This window comes from Oncorhynchus nerka, linkage group LG4 (genome assembly GCF_034236695.1).
Source record: "Oncorhynchus nerka isolate Pitt River linkage group LG4, Oner_Uvic_2.0, whole genome shotgun sequence".
Taxonomy (NCBI): Eukaryota; Metazoa; Chordata; class Actinopteri; order Salmoniformes; family Salmonidae; genus Oncorhynchus; species Oncorhynchus nerka.
Window position 1 is genome coordinate 85,575,728 of NC_088399.1, and position 15,923 is coordinate 85,591,650.

General features: G+C 41.5%; 1 protein-coding gene across 4 annotated transcripts in view; it reads right to left on the reverse strand.

The window, feature by feature from the left end:
• LOC115123163 (engulfment and cell motility protein 1) overlaps positions 1 to 15,923 on the reverse strand; it is a 234,667-nt gene that overhangs the window by 161,582 nt on the left and 57,162 nt on the right. The window contains exon 1 of one of the 4 annotated variants that reach the window (XM_065017981.1): positions 3,486 to 3,720. The exons of 2 other annotated variants lie outside the window; for them this stretch is intronic. The gene's annotated coding sequence lies outside the window, so the exon portion shown is untranslated. Of the gene's footprint in view, positions 1 to 3,485; positions 3,721 to 15,923 lie in introns of those variants that run through there. One more of the 4 variants, XM_065017984.1, reaches the window with a different exon arrangement.

Here is a 15,923-nt window from a genome sequence, read left to right on the forward strand (position 1 = left end):
TACCTATCTAAGCAGGCTAATACACTACCACTACTGTCTGTCGCAGCAAACTACTGCACTAACTATCTAAGCAGGTTACTACTACTACCACCACTACCTATCTAAGCAGGTTACTACATTACTACTACTGTCTGTCTCAGCAGGCTACTACACTACTACTGTCTGTCTCAGCAGGCTACTACACTACTACTGTGTCTCAGCAGGCTACTACACTACTACTGTGTCTCAGCAGGCTACTACACTACTACTGTGTCTCAGCAGGCTACTACACTACTACTGTGTCTCAGCAGGCTACTACACACTACTGTGCTACTACACTACTACTGTGTCTCTGCAAGCTACTACACTACTACTGTGTCTCAGCAGGCTACTACACTACTACTGTGTCTCAGCAGGCTACTACACTACTACTGTGTCTCAGCAGGCTACTACACTACTACTGTGTCTCAGCAGGCTACTACACTACTACTGTGTCTCAGCAGGCTACTACACTACTACTGTGTCTCAGCAGGCTACTACACTACTACTGTGTCTCAGCAGGCTACTACACACTACTGTGTCTCAGCAGGCTACTACACTACTCACTGTGTCTCAGCAGGCTACTACACTACTACTGTGTCTCAGCAGGCTACTACACTACTACTGTGTCTCAGCAGGCTACTACACTACTACTGTGTCTCAGCAGGCTACTACACTACTACTGTGTCTCAACAGGTTACTACTACCACTACCACTACCACCTGTGTCTCAGCAGGCTACTACAGAACAACTACTGACTGTGTGACTCAGTAGGTTACTACAGTACTACTAACTAACTGTCTGTCTCAGCAGGCTACTACAATACTACTACTGACTGTCTAATCAGGTTACTACAGTACTACTACTAGTCTGTTTCAGCAGGCTACTACTGTCTATCTCAGCAGGCTACTACAGTACTACTACTGACTGTCTAATCAGGTTACTACAGTACTACTACTAGTCTGTCTCAGCAGGCTACCGCACTACTACTACTAACTGTGTAATCAGGTTACTACAGTACTACTACTGGCTGTCTCTTTCTCAGCAGGCTACTACAGTACTACTCCTACTAACTGTCTCAGCAGGCTACTACACTATCTCTGTATCAGCAGGTTACTACTACTACAAACTGTGTCTCAGCAGGCTACTACAGTACTACTACTGACTGACTGTCTCTGCAGGTTGCAAAGGTACTACTACTAATACTACTACTACGGTCTCAGCAGGTTACTACTACTACTGTCTCAGCAGACTACTACTACTACTACTACTACTACTACTACTGTTGTTACTACTACTACTGTTACTACTACTACTGTTACTACTACTACTGTTGTTACTACTACTACTGTTGTTACTACTACTAATACTGTTACTACTACTACTAATACTGTTACTACTACTACTACTGTTGTTACTACTACTACTGTTACTACTACTACTACTACTACTGTCTCAGCAGACTACTACTACTACTACTACTACTACTACTACTACTGTTGTTACTACTACTACTGTTACTACTACTACTACTGTTACTACTACTACTGTTGTTACTACTACTACTGTTGTTACTACTACTACTACTGTTGTTACTACTACTACTGTTACTACTACTACTAATACTGTTGTTACTACTACTAATACTGTTGTTACTACTACTAATACTGTTGTTACTACTACTACTACTACTACTAATACTGTTGTTACTACTACTACTACTAATACTGTTGTTACTACTACTACTACTACTACTACTACTGTTACTACTACTACTACTACTACTACTGTTACTACTGTTACTACTACTATTACCACTACTGTTACTACTACTGTTACTACTACTACTGTTACTACTACTACTACTGTTACTACTACTGTTACTGCTACTGTTACTACTACTACACTGTTACTACTACTACTGTTACTACTACTACTGTTACTACTACTACTACTACTGTTACTACTACTGTTACTACTACTACTACTACTACTGTTGTTACTACTACTACTGTTACTACTACTACTACTGTTGTTACTACTACTACTGTTACTACTACTACTGTTGTTACTACTACTACTGTTGTTACTACTACTACTACTGTTGTTACTACTACTACTGTTACTACTAATACTGTTGTTACTACTACTAATACTGTTGTTACTACTACTAATACTGTTGTTACTACTACTACTACTACTGTTACTACTACTACTACTACTACTACTACTACTACTGTTACTACTACTGTTACTACTACTACTACTGTTACTACTACTACTGTTACTGCTACTACTGTTACTACTACTACTGTTACTACTACTACTGTTACTACTGTTACTACTACTACTGTTACTACTACTACTACTGTTACTACTACTACTACTGTTACTACTACTACTACTAGGTTGTTACTAGTAACTGTCTCTTTCTCAACAGGCCGTTTTGTTTCACAAACATGCCCTTGTTTCTAGTGCAGCAAGCAGGATATCCTGTCAGTAGTCTGTGCCAAAGGGCCGACAACAGCTCTCACAGCAATTAACAGCACTGTATTAACTCCGCCGAGGCACACAACACGCCTGCCGAGGGGACAGTCATTCTCTAAACTTGTGTTGGTTAAATAGACTAACGTGTGTGTGTGTGTGTGTGTGTGTGTGTGTGTGTGTGTGTGTGTGTGTGTGTGTGTATGTATGTATGTATGTATGATCTGTACACTCCTGGAAGCAGCGTAGATATGTGTGACATGGAGCCATGCATGCTGCAGGGTGATATTTGCATCCCAAATATCACCCTATAGTGCCCATACGGCTCTGGTCAAAGGTAGTGCACTATGTAGAGAATAGGGTGCCATTTGGTAGGGAATAGGGTGCCATTTGGTAGGGAATAGGGTGCCATTTGGAATGCAGTTAAGGTCTTACAGGTATGGGGGGGTATGGGAGGTATGGGAGGTATGGGGGGTAGTAAAATGAAAACAGTGAACCCAGGCAGTGAAACCAAAAGGGGTTCACCAATAACAAAGTGAGTCAGCAACAATATACATTTCATTGTCACCATCCTGAATAAAATAAATGAGTCATAGAAAACGTCTGCGTCAATCCAGAGGTGTGACTAAACAACTATAACAGCCAAATCCATATCTAATGAGCTGCACAGCCAATGCTTCTTTTATTTCGATTTCTGTCTGTTATGTAGTTGTCTAAACAATCTATTTCATAGCTGACCTGTCAGGGGAAACCAAACTGGTAAACATGGGTACACTCAAAATGGCTGTCCTGGTATCGTGATTTATAATCATTATAATACTATAGTCTGAATAGGGTCAGTGCCCAGGGGGGTTAGAGGGCACAGGGGGTGGGGAGGGCAGAGGAGGGCGGCCCTAAAATGAGGGCCCTACCCTTCGGCCCAACGCACCCTACTCCAGCCTGAGTAGTGAGTACACAACAAGAAGAGAAGACCAGGGACTCACCCGGAAACCTTGACGACAAGCAGGTAGCGAGTTCAACCCGCGGGTCCACCCTCCAATAAGTTTTGTTTCAAATCCACAACAAAACAAAACTAAACAAAATCCCCACTAACACTAGCTAGCCACAAATACAATAAGCATCCTTCGATGTTCAGCAGTCACAAGAGCAAGGGTTTTAAACTAAACTTCAAAGTGCCTCTCCTTGGGCACAGAGACAGAAAAAAGCAAAAGAGAGAGAGGTTAACAGAAGGAGGAAGTAGGCGTTTGTCTAGAGAAGAGGAAACAGGTCTGTAGCAAAATAGAACGTTGAAAAAAAAGCAGAAAAATTCAAAGACGAGACAACCGTTGGAGAAACAGCTTACACGACTTGCTCACAGGCAGTTACCTCAACCTGAAAAACATTGTGTCACACAGCTCTACTGTACTCGTACATGTACTGGTCAGCATTCAGCAGGACACAACAGTAGGGAACGTTCAGATAGAAAATACATGATTTAGAATAAACATGCCTCTAACACGTACAATAAGGAATCACGGCAGCTCTATTTATGTCATTTCTATCTGGAACATTCCACAGTGTTTGCCTACTGAACATTACCCTGGTGTGGGGTCAACATAGTCTAGTCAGAGCTCTGAGCAGAGGGAGCCATGTTCCATTACCCAATACCACAAGGGTTTCGTCCCAAACGGCATCCTATTCTCTATGTAGTGCGCTACTTTTGACAAGGGCCCATCAGTAAGGAGGAATGCACTAGATAGAGAATAGGGTGTCATTTGGGACATAGCCAAGCTCTCACTTCCACCTCTGGCTGCCATTGTCTCACTCATGCCATAGACTATAAGAACAACTCGCACGGTGGTGGGAGAATGAGCCAAAACCTGACAGGATCTTAACATTACAGCCTCATTGAACTAAGCGTTGGGACTGACGTCTTAGTTGGGAAGTCTCAGTGAAGTTTGACCAGACCTGGGTTCAAATGGTATTTGAAATCTTTACAAAAATACTTTGAGCATTTGATCGTCTACCTGGAATGTTATCGTGGTGGGGTTTGCACTCGGGACTATTCCTTTGGTTCCATTGTGCCAGGCAAGCTCAATCCAGCGCAGATACAGTATTTGAAAGAAGACAAATGCTACTGAACCCAGGTCTGGTGCTTACAGCTACTTCACTGCACCCATTACAAGTGTCGGGGGCTGACGTCTTAGTTGGCCAGTGTCAGTGTGTGAAGTCTGACACACAGCATATGTTTAACCCACCCTAGGGTTAGTGAGGCCCCAACTCCCTCGAGTCCCTACTCATCTCTACCACAAAGCCAAATACTGGAGTAGTCTGTTTTCTTGAAGATTTTTACCTGGGATCAGATTCAAAACTAACTCATCTGGCTCTCTGAGTATCTGAGCTGTCAAGGCCACAGAGAACAGAGAGAAAGAGAGAGAGAGGTGGAGAAAGTGATGGAGAGAAAGAGAGCGAAAGAGAGAGATGGTAGAAGGGAGAGAAAGAAAGAGGAGGCAGGCAGGTGAAAAGGGCAAATGAGCTCAGCCGTTTCATAAGACATGTAACATTTCACCACAATCTCTCCTTTTCACAGCATTTAACACCACCACCTGTTTGACATTTACAATTGTTATTATACAATTGTCCCAGACAGAACAGATCACAGGTTGTCAGACAGGCACATATATCCCAGCTAACAAATGTTGGTTCCCAGAACATTGTGGCAGCGGTATATGTCAAAAAAAAAAAAGAAGTTACAGAGAATATACGTATAAGGGAAAGTCGCAGGAACATTCTGTGTTAGCTGGGATTTCACTACACCTTATTGAGTCATTTGTGTTTCAGCAGTTGGGGCCTACATTCAGTGCATTCCCGTGCGAGGGGGAAATCTTCAGCTATGCTAATTGACAAGACTGAGCGGTCGTGATTCACATACCGTGTAGCTACACAATTCTAGATACCACAAAACCAGAGGCGTTACTGTCATAACATATGTTTTTAGCAGGCTAACTCATTTAAAGAACTGGAACATCTCACTGGAGCATTTGGGTATGGAAAGCTACTCTTCTCTCAGGGCGTAGCCAGGGATGCACACAGCGCCAAACTATTTTCTAAGTAAACCACCACTACTTCATCGCTCCCCAAAGTACTTTTCCACACGACAGTTCTGAAAACGTCCTGCTCCCTCCTCCAGCCCTGCTCACCACAGAGCTATCGTAGAGCACTAGTTAGCCACCGTCTCCATGGAGATGAGCCGATTATGCTAAGGAAACCAATTAGCCTACAGCAATGTACTGTACTGTTCCTCCCCATACTCTCCCGAGCAGGAGCCTTGGGGGGGCCTGGGAGAATAGGGGGGGAACTTGTCCCCACTCAGAAGAGTCCTTGACAGGGAAGGAATGTCACACGGTTAGGGATGCTCTGTGGGAAGATGATGATAAAAATGAACTGTGCTTCCAGAGCGGAAACATGCCCACACAACAAAAGTTCTCTAACTGCAAGTGCCAAGCTGCACACATAACAAGGGCTTTACTAGCTAGTATGTTCTTTGTTAAAATAATACAATGGTAGCTAGTACCTGAGGGTGTTTTTGTTTAAAGAATGAGATGTGATATGATGCATCTCCCATTGGAACTCTACCAGCCTACACATAAGCATCAGTTACCCAATCACAACATTGTTTTGGTCTATGATGAGTGTTAAATGTCGGCATACCCTTCCGGTGTAGTTATAGTCGATCCATAACGGGGCCTCCTAACGCAACATTTTCTGCTCTATAATCCAACTGCTAAATCAGTGCATTTAGAGGGCTCTCGAGAGGCACATCGGTCTATGGAACTGCATCTCAGTACTAGAGGCATCACTACAGACCCTGGTTCGATTACAGGCTGTTATTGGGAGGCCCACAATTGGCCCAGCGTTGTCTGGGTTAGGGGGATTCGGGGTAGGCTGTCATTGTAAATAAGAATTTGTTTTTAAACTGACTTGCCTAGTTAAATAAAGGTTAAATAAATGTTTTTAAAAAAGAGGTGGCATCCCAAACAGCACCCTATTCCCTACACAGTGCCCTACGGAACCTGTTCAAAAGTAGTGCACTAAATAGGAAATAAAAACATTTAGAGTCTGTAGTGTATACCAACTGAAACATACATTACATAAGATAATGTCACAGGTTGTCTCTCTAAGCTGAACATAAATGTGCAGTGTTCAAACCCAGATCCCTTTAGATTTAAAAAATAATATGCCATGATTACATAAGGCAATATCTCTCAACAGGGAGGTCAGGGGGTATGAGCTTTAAACATAACAGTGGAGCTCAATTAGGAGTTTGTAAACTGAAAGGCCTTCCTACTGCCAGACAGTCACAGAGGATGATGAACTGATGGAGAGAGTGTTAGAGGAGAGGGAAAAAGAGAGGGGGAGAGAGAGAAATAAAGAGAGGGGGAGATATGGGGAGAGTGGGTGTAGGGATAGAGATTTTTGTTTATTTATTTTCCCTTTTGTACTTTAACTATTTGCACATTGTTACAACAATGTATATTGACATAATGACATTTGAAATGTGTCTATTCTTCTGAAACTTGTGAGTAATGTTTGCTGTTCACTTTTGATTGTTTATTTCACTTTGGTTAATTATCTAGTTCACTTGCCTTGGCAACGTAAATATATGTTTCCCATGCCCATAAAGCCCTTTGAATTGAAATTGAATTGTGTGTGGGGGGGGCAGAGCGAGAGCAGGAGACAGACAGGACTCACAGGCTTTAGAGTCACTCTGACTGTGTGACCTTCTGCTGCAGGGCTCATCAAACCAGGTCTCTCTCACACATGCACAGACACACACTTTACAGTATAATAAGTGGACTACTGATATTGATTACTGCATTGTTGGAAAAGAGCCCGAAATAAAGGCATTTCACTGTACTTGTGCACATGACAATAAAACTTGAAACTCAGACACAAACACTGTGGGCAGAAGGCTAATTAGATGGGCAGAAAGGGGTTAACTTAAGACACAGCCAAAGCACAAATGTGTGTGAGTGTATGAGAGAGTGAATATCAAGTGTCTTGAATAGGGCTGTTGAGGTGACCATATTACCGCCCCACCTGCGGCCACGAGTCATGAAGGCAGTCAAATTCCACAGTCACGGTAATTAGGCTTCTCCAAGCGCTGATGCTGCTCATGGTCATTAGTAGCCTACCAAACTTGCTAACTGCCTGGTACTCAGCACTCTATTGTCCCTCTAATAACTCTGACATCAATGCAAATGTAATCGAAAAATCTCAAACATTTCATGAGAGCCCATGAGTTCATGTTGCGGAACATTTCTATAGGCTATGCAATTGCGTGAGAAAACAGAGTGATGGCCTCTACTAAAAAGAGGAGGATCCCATCAGCTTTCTATAGGCTAAGCATACTATATTTATTTCTCAACTTTCCTAATATTAAGCTGATTGCTTATATTTACAACAGGAGTATAGCCTACCGGGCTGACAGGTAAATGAATGACGGGAAAAGCGTCCTCCATCCGCTTTTTAAGTGCATAGATGACATGGGTTTTTTCCCGCTGCCCATTTCAAGACAGGTGCATGATAATGGTCCATTCTAAATCAAAACGGCACACATATTATTTAGTATATGTAAAGACAAGATTAAATCAAGAATAGTCTGATAGGTGACAATATTAGCCTATCACTTGTGAATGATATAAACTCAACAAAAAAAAGAAATGTCCCTTTTTCAGGACCCTGTCTTTCAAAGATAATTTGTAAAAATCTAAATAACTTCACAGATCTTCATTGTAAAGGGTTTAAACACTGTTTCCCATGCATTTGTTCAGTTTATGTCTAAGTTGTTGAATGTTCCTACAAATATTTACACATTAAGTTTGCTGAAAATAAACGCAGTTGACAGTGAGAGGACGTTTCTTTTTTTGCTGAGTTTATTACCACTTGTGAATGATACCCAGCATAAGAAATCCCTTTTTTTGCAACTTTTTCCAAATAATAGTTGCACACCACATGTAGCCTTGCTCATGGGCCTATATGTTTTGATAAGGTTTGTATCACAACTAAAGTGGCAAAAAAACATCTTAAAATTAAGCACATTAATTCATTTTACAAGAGGTTTAGAGTCTAACTGGCATACATAAGCAACGAGTGAGCTTCAAGTTTGGGGAAGATAATAAAAATGCACTTTTATAGTAAAAGCATTACGTTCATAATCACATTTGCCACATTGCGTAAAAAAATGTTTTTGATTCTAGTGGTTCTATTAATTTGGGATCTATTGCATCCCACTACAGTCCCAGACTGTTTGGAATATTTATTTCTCGCACAGAATAGGTCCACTTTTGTACTATGGGGGATAGTATATTGACATAGACTAGTGCTTTTGCTATTCGTTAGGCCTACTCATCTTGTTGGCTGACGAAAAGTGAATGTGGACAATTTTTCCAATATGCACCTCGGAATTGGATAAGGACACACGCAGTTGCGTGCCCGATGTGTCTATCTTCACTTGTAGCCTGTGAGAAAGATCTGATCATGTGATGGAGAGCACACAGCACTCAGGGAGAAAGGCACAACAAAGGCATGGATTTTTTTAGGGTGCATTACGGCCACAAAGGGGATGCCGCCGTGAAATTCTAGGAATTATCAAGTGCTTGACAAATGAATGAGAGACTAATGATGTGTGCACAGCCTGCGCAAAAAAAAAAATGAGCAGGCATAGACACATCAGGATCTAACATAAGGACAACTCAGAGTAAGCTATTCTGATCTTCTGAAATAGACTACATTTTCTTCATATCATGCTTCTTTAGACGTGTCTAAAATAAAGAATTAATTCATTGTGAAGGTGTAGGCTATATTACAGGGATTTATTAGACTTTTTAAAATGTAGATGTTCCAAAGGTCTGCATCAGTGTCTTGTAGGCTGTGTGGAAGCCAGATGCTAAATGTGTTTGTTAATTAACGTGAGACCGACAGTTATTTGCTTGACAATCACCGACCACCACAGCCCTAGTCTCGAACAATGAGCGCTATGCATGAAACTGAGGCAAATCTGGCTCAGTCACCAGTCACTAGTGTCTGTCAAACCCAATAAAGACTTGTAGGTGAGAAAGAAACAACCCAACTAGGGCTTGGAAAGGGGACAATAATATTCTCACCACATTTACTGAAATGCAAAATGGACGGCTCTTATTTGTAGAGGGAAGGAGTGCAACACCAAACGCCTCGGCCCGTAGCGTGTACAGACGTTACAAGGGTTTTATCAAAAGCAACTCTGGATCTCGCACTTAATAATACCTCAAGTATAGCTTAAGGGAACACTGTCAAAAGGACCCTTACTTTCCTCCTCCAATTTCACAGGATTAGGGAAGAGTCCTCGGTCTGACCTACAGAACAAGATTTTATGGGACTGTATATAAATCAAACCCAATTCTGATAATTGTGGGGTTGCTATTTGGGATACTCCCAGAAGACTCAAGGCTATCGTAGCTGGGAGAGTAGTGAAGGGGCTTGGAAAGTAGGTCCGACATGTTTGAGGAGGAGCAGCTCGGGGATATGGAATGTGAGCTCTTATCACACACCACCAGGCCTATCTGGATCTCATCCCTGGGGTCTGGAGTTTTTCCTAGTCAGGTCAGGAAAAAAAAAATCTGGGTCCTCAAAACAGACATAATTAAATATTTCAACAACAAAAAGACAGCTACAGTATATTGCCCTTGTAGAAAATGGGGTTTACACACATCCCAATACTATCAAGAGGACCGCGTTTATTAGCCTCATAAGGCCTGAGGATGCCAAGGCAGTAGATGATTACTGTATGAAGCCTGGATTTTATGAGTCTCACTGGAATGCTTTATAATGTGTTTGACCTCAATTAAACTCACTCTACCATGTCCCTACACTGCTGCTAGATCAGTTAGGCCCTGTAAACACAATACCCCTCACTCTACCATGTCTCCACACTGCTGAGGTTAGGCCCTGAACACACAACACCCCTGTGCCATCCGTTTCTAAACCAAGGAAAGCCATAATACCAGAATAAAATGTGCTTTCTACTTTGTCGCTATAGGTGAGAAAACCATAATACAGATGTTTAATATCAAGTCATTTAAAGTACATTGCAGTTTAAGAGACTTGAGTAGCACTTGTGTTTCTGTTTCTCTCAGTCTCAACTAGAGGTCGACCGATTAATCGGAATGGCCGATTAATTGGGGCCGATTTCAAGTTTTCATAACAATCGGGAAATCTATATTTTTGGGCGCCGATTAAAAAAAAAAAAAAAAGTTTTTTTATTTTTTATTTTGTATTTGTTATACCTTTATTTAAGTAGGCAAGTCAGTTAAGAACACATTCTTATTTTCAATGACGGCCTAGGAACAGTGGGTTAACTGCCTTGTTCAGGGGCAGAATGACAGATTTTCACCTTGTCAGCTCAAGGGATCCAATCTTGCAACCTTACAGTTAACTAGTCCAACCCAATAATGACCTGCCTCTCTCTCGTTGCACTCCACAAGGAGACTGACTGCCTGTTACTCGAATGCAGTAAGCTAAGGTAAGTTGCTAGCTAGCATTAAACTTATCTTATAAAAAACAAACAATCATAATTACTAGTTAACTACACATGGTTGATGATATTACTAGATATTATCTAGCTTGTCCTGCTTTGCATATAATCTGACTGAGCATACAAGTATCTAAGTATCTGACTGAGCGGTGGTAGGCAGATACAGGCGTGTAAACATTAATTCAAACAGCACTTTCGTGCGTTTTGCCAGCAGCTCTTTGTTGTGCGTCAAGCATTGCGCTGTTTATGACTTAAAGCCTATCAACTCCTGAGATGAGGCTGGTGTAACCGAAGTGAAATGGCTAGCTAGTTAGCGCACGCTAATAGCGTTTCAAACGTCACTCGCTCTGAGCCTTGGAGTGGTTGTTTCCCTTGCTCTGCATTGGTAACGCTGCTTCGATGGTGGCTGTTGTTGTTGTGTTGCTGGTTCGAGCCCAGGGAGGAGCGAGGAGAGGGACGGAAGCTATACTGTTACACTGGCAATACTAACACCGGATTGGTGTTGAAAAATCATAAATCGGTCGACCCTCTAGTCTCAACACAACATCAGGTGGAACACCATCAGGTGGAACAACATGAGCACTTGAGGGGGAAACATGAAAAGTGGTAGTGACTTTCCTGACCCACTCTTCCTCTTGAGGGGTATTCATCAAACCTCGCCCTGCAGGAGCATAAGTCAGCAACCTACAAGGGGGGGCGAGCCACCCGTAAAATGTAAATGCACGTTCGGCTCGACCCTTCTTCTTTGAGAGGGTGGGAGGAGGGGGCAGGACCACAGCACACAAAAGCACTCCCGGTTCACGTGACCTACAGTAGACCTGGGATGAATGGGGCTTTTTGGTTAGTCTGTGGAGGGAGTCATGGGAACAGGGGACTATTTCTATTGTCCTTTCAGGGGAGGAGGACACGGTGGTGGTGGTATGTAGAGGTGGGATAGGCGTAGGAATATCAGGAAAGACCAACAGCAGAAAAACCTCCATTCATTAGGAGAAAACCACCCCCATAGTGGAGTGACCATGACCGATCATGATCTCTCTCTCATCCCACTCCCTCTGCAGTGCAGTGCTACAATAAGTGGGCGGCTTTTCTGATGAGTGCCGGGAAAAAAAACAGTTTAACATTTAAAAAATGAACATATTCTATTAATAAACCCTTAATGGCACGGATCAGCTTATGAAACAGTGGTTCCGTTGGGGGGAAAAAACAATGCATTAAGTCATCTGTCCAACAGCACCATTTGAACATTGCGTAATCAGTGCGTGTAACTGTAGGGCAAAATCAATACTACCCTCTCTCTACAGTGGTGCCTCAGCCTCTGCTTTCACTTTATCTGGCACACACACAGCTCAGTGCTAGCCTAAACCATGTAGGCTAGTCCATAGGACTGATTGTCCTGGTAGAATCCACTGTTTAGCTGCCAATTGTGATGTTTCTATATATTTGGCTGTATTCTGTGGCTTCCCGTATGATTCAGAATTTGCTCAAATTGATCTGTAATTTAAGATTTTTTTATACAAAAAGCATTACAAGTATATTGGCGTCTTGATTTTGTCCAAAGTAATGGTTAGCTAAATGTGGTAAATTGACAAAGCACACTTTCTTTAATCACAATGTCAACCTGTTTTGACATGGTATTGTTGTTTTTAGATGTACAGTACCAGCCAAAAGTTTGGACACACCTACTCATTCAAGAGTTTCTTAATTTTTTATATTTTCTAAATTGTAGAATAATAGCAAAGACATCAAAACTATGAAATAACAGTGGAATAATGTTGAAACCAAAAAAAGTTATACAAAATATATTTGAGATTCTTCAAAAAGTGGCCACCCTTTGCACACACTTGGCATTCTCTCAACCAGCTTCATGAGGTAGTCACCTGGAATATATTTCAATAAACAAGTGTGCCTTGTTAAAAGTACATTTGTGGAATTTCTTTCCTTCTTAACGCTTTTGTGCCAATCAGTTGTGTTGTGACAAGGTATGGGTGGTATACAGAAGATAGCCCTATTTGGTAAAAGACCAAGTCCATATTATGGCAAGAACAGCTCAAATAAACAAAAAGAAACGACAGTCCATCATTACTTCAAGACATGAAAGTCAGTCAATCCAGAAAATGTCAAGAATTTTTTACGTTTTCAAGTGAGGTCACAAAAACCATAAAGCACTATGATGAAACAAGCTCTCATGGAGACTGTCACAGGAAAGGAAGACCCAGAGTTACCTCTGCTGCAGAAGAGAAGTTCATTGGAGGAGTTAACAGCCTCAGAAATTGCAGCCCAAATAAATGCTTCAAATCAAATCTTATTGGCCGCATACACGTGTTTAGAAGGTGTTATTGCTGGTGTTGCGAAATGCTTGCATAGTTAAAATAACAGACATCTCAACAATTGTTCAGAAGCACCTGCGTGAATCAGGGCTTCATTGTCAAATTGCTGCAAAGAAACCACTACTAAAAGGACACCAATAAGAAGAGACTTGCTTGGGCAAAGAAACACGAGCAATGGACAGTAGACTGGTGGAAATCTGTCCTTTGGTCTGATGAGTCCAAATGAGATTTTTGGTTGCAACCGCCATGCCTTTGTGAGACGCAGGGTAGGTGAACAGATTATCTCTACATGTGTGGTTCCCACCGTGAAGCATGGAGGATGAGGTGTGATGGTGCTTTGCTGGTGAAGCTGTCTGTGATGTATTTAAAATTCAAGGCACACTTAACCAGCATGGCTACCACAGCATTCTGCAGTGATACGCCATCCCATCTGGTTTGTGCTTAGTGGGACTGTCATTTGTTTTTCAACAGGACAATGACCCAACATCTCCAGGCGGTGTAAGGGCTATTTGACCAAGAAAGAGAGTGATGGAGTGCTGCATCAGATGACCTGGCCTCCACAATTACCCATCCTCAACCCAATTGAGATGGTTGAGTTGGACCACAGAGTGAATGAAAAGCAGGCAACAAGTGCTCAGCATATGTGGGAACTCCTTCAAAACTGTTGGAAAAGCATTCCAGGTGAAGCTGGTTGAGAGAATGCCAAGAGTGTGCAAAGCTGTCACCAAGGCAAAGGGTGGTTACTTTGAAGAATCTCAAATATAAAATATATTATAGATTTGTTTAACACTTCACATCACCTTCAACCAAGCAGCCATGTTAGATCAGAGATTTCTTCAAGGAAGGGAAGAAGGATGGATTGTTAAACATGGCCCGAATATGAATAGGATGTTAAAAACAAAAATGAGAGACACCACTTCCTCAAATGGCTAAAATTACTCAGCAGACCACAGAGAAAACCCTGATGCTCGTAGTCTATCATTACTTATTCCACTGTGGTGAACTGCAGGAGGATGCAGCTCTAAAAGGCTAAACCAGAAGTAGAAACGGGTGCTCAAACTCTTTTCGAAACAGAGAGAGTCAAACTCTTTTCGAAACAGAGAGAGTCAAACTCTTTTCGAAACAGAGAGAGTCAAACTCTTTTCGAAACAGAGAGTCAAACTCTTTTCGAAACAGAGAGAGTCAAACTCTTTTCGAAACAGAGAGAGTCTAACTCTTTTCGAAACAGAGAGAGTCAAACTCTTTTCGAAACAGAGAGAGTCAAACTCTTTTCGAAACAGAGAGAGTCAAACTCTTTTCGAAACAGAGAGAGTCAAACTCTTTTCGAAACAGAGAGTCAAACTCTTTTCGAAACAGAGAGAGTCAAACTCTTTTCGAAACAGAGAGAGTCAAACTCTTTTCGAAACAGAGAGAGTCAAACTCTTTTCGAAACAGAGAGAGTCATACTCTTTTCGAAACAGAGAGAGTCAAACTCTTTTCGAAACAGAGAGAGTCAAACTCTTTTCGAAACTGAGAGTCAAACTCTTTTCGAAACTGAGAGTCAAACTCTTTTCGAAACTGCTCAGAAAAAAACTGTTGAATGCAACGTTTAGCATTTTGTTCGTGGGATGTAGCCTAGCCTATGTACAGCAAGCAGAAGATCATATGTGGCCCAATGAAAAAAAAAGTCACCCATCAAGTCTTTTCATATAGTATTTATATTGGTGCTAACAAGAGGCGAAAGGCTTATAGTTCTGTGAAGTAAATAAATAAAACTAGACACTAATGTACTTGTCCTTTTGCTCAGTTGTGTACCGGGGCCTCCTACTCTTTCTATTCTGGTTAGAGCCAGTTTGCACTGTTCTGCGAAGGTACGAGATCTTCAGTTTCTTGGCAAATTTTCGCATGGAATTGCCTTCATTTCTCAGCACAAGAATAGACTGAAGAGTTTCAGAAGCAAGTGCTTTGTTTCTGGCCATTTTGACCCTGTAATTGAACTCACAAATGCTGATGCTCCAGATACTCAACTAGTCTAAAAGAAGGCCAGTTTTATTGCTTCTTTAATCAGAACGGTTTCAGCTGTGCTAACATAATTGCAAAATGATTTTCTAATGATCAATCAGCCTTTTAAAATGATAAACTTGGATTAGCTAACACAATGTGCCATTGGAACACAGGAGTGATGGTTGCTGATAATGTGCCTCTGTACGCCTATGTAGATATTTCATTAAAAGAATCTGCCGTTTCCAGCTACAATAGTCATTTATAACATTAACAATGTCTACACTATTTCTGATCAATTTGATGTTATTTTAAATGGTAAAAGCTTTTCTTTCAAAAACAAGGACATTTCAAAGTGACCCCAAACTTTTGAATGGTAGTTTATATTTTTTACAAATCAATAATTGGAGTGAAAGAGCAGAGGGATTAAGCAAGCACAATACTGTCGCAAAACGCTTAGCTTCACTCATTTATGGAGATGAAAAAGAACACACAACCCAAGCCTAAAATAAGCTAATCCTCTTCCCCCTGAGGGAACCAGCAAACAAAAACATTATAATTGC